Below are 1851 nucleotides of genomic sequence, written 5' to 3' on the forward strand. Positions count from 1 at the left end.
AGTCTTAACAATTGTGCTTTCAAGATTCCCAAACATTGTCTCAAAGGAACCGCCCAGTGCCGAGGAAGACAATAGTGGAGAAATAATGCAGACCAACAGCACATTGTTAGAGAAATGTGTCCTTTGCAACCATACTCCCCCACATTCATTCATATTCTCTCCCTCTCTCTCTCTCTCTCTCTCTCTCTCTCTCACACACACACACACACACACACACACACCACCTGCTATGGATCCACTACCACCATGCAATGAGATTTAACCTTGACTTGAGAGTTTATGTGGCTGCATGGACACAGACATACTCTTCTCTTTACCGTAACACCTTATGCTCTTGGGGGATGGTTCACTTTATGTGTCAACTTTATGTGCCACAGTGTCCAGATATTTGGTCAAATATTCTTCTTATTATTATTATTATTTAAAAAACCAATACACTTTCTGTGGGGATGACAAATATCAGTATTAGAAAATCCAATTATACAAAAAAATACTACATCTAGTTTGGGGTAGATATATTTATTTTTTGGTAACATACATTAAGTGGCACTAATTACACAGTTTCTATAAGCTAACTAACATGAAACCACAGAACTGTAACTTTGCCACCGCTGGGTGAACTTGGCCTCTCTGGCTGAGCACATTTTGAAAAAACTGGATGCCCGTTCCAGAGGCACGACAATGAAATCTGCTCTGAAGAGGTAGCTCACCAGAGTACCTTGCAGCTGGACAGATGACAGGCAAGGCATGTCAGTTATGAAGTAGTTACAGGCTATTTCTCTTTCTAGAAAGAAGCCAGAAGTGAAGGAATTCCTTGAATTAGCGCCTGGCTTGCAGAGCAGCTCTCGTGGCCGTTTCGAAAACCTCACTCCATCTCTGGTCTTTGCTGAACACTCCATGTCCCCAAAAGCACAAATCCTGTTTGCCATATCTCTGCCTTCTTCTGGTTTTACTGGCTCTTGCTTCATCTTGGCTAGCTTCCGCCTGTGTGCTCATCATTTCAAAGATCCTTCTTGTTCCCAACCAAGATGACGGGCACATTGGGACAGAAACGCTTGACTTCCGGAGTCCATTTTTCTGGGATGTTTTCTAAACTATCAGAGCTGTCAATGGAGAAACGCATCAGGATAACATCCGTGTCCAGGTAGGAGAGGGGCCTCAGCGATCATCGTCCTCCTGCCCAGCTGTGTCCCACAAAGCCAACTCGACCTGCTTTCCATCCACTTCAGTGTCTGCCACGTAGTTCTCCAACACCGTCGGTACGTACACCTCTGGGAACGGGTCCTTGCTAAAAACGATGCACAAGCCAGTCTTGCCACAGGCTCCATCGCCAACAATCACCAACTTCTTCCGGATCTAGCCATTGCTTACAAATGTGCTGCAAGGCCCAGCGCAGCCTGTGGCAGAAGTTCTACAAAGTGCCTTGAACTTCTCAGATGAAAGGCACTCGGGAGACGCTCGGATTCGGCTTCTCTGCGCAGACTAAGCTGGTCCACGAGTCCCAAACTTGGAGACTAGGGCAGGCGGCTAAGGAGGTGGTGGACTAAGGAGAGAACCCACAGAGGACAGCGGCGGGCGGGGAGCCTGAGCAAGCGAGGGCGGCAGTGGAGGGCGGGGAGGGACAAAACATTATTCTTGTTGTATCTATGACAGAGGCGTGGACAGCCCCAAGAGGCCACACCTCCTTTCAAGCCAGAACTTGCTTCAAATGGAGAAAGAAGGCAATGGCCTTCTAAGGAACACAAACCACCACGCACTCTATAACATACTTTCTTTCTTGGGTCACTTCCTTGTATTAACTGACCATTTACTCCAAAAATGATGGCATATTGGGGGGGGGGGGGGGGGGGG

The 1851-nt window shown here is 47.3% G+C and overlaps 1 pseudogene; it reads right to left on the reverse strand.

The window, feature by feature from the left end:
- Positions 1-788: 788 nt before the first annotated feature.
- Positions 789-1851, reverse strand: part of LOC102752840 — a 4721-nt pseudogene continuing 3658 nt past the window's right edge.

Source organism: Myotis davidii, unplaced genomic scaffold (assembly GCF_000327345.1).
Source record: "Myotis davidii unplaced genomic scaffold, ASM32734v1 scaffold135, whole genome shotgun sequence".
NCBI classification, from domain to species: domain Eukaryota; kingdom Metazoa; phylum Chordata; class Mammalia; order Chiroptera; family Vespertilionidae; genus Myotis; species Myotis davidii.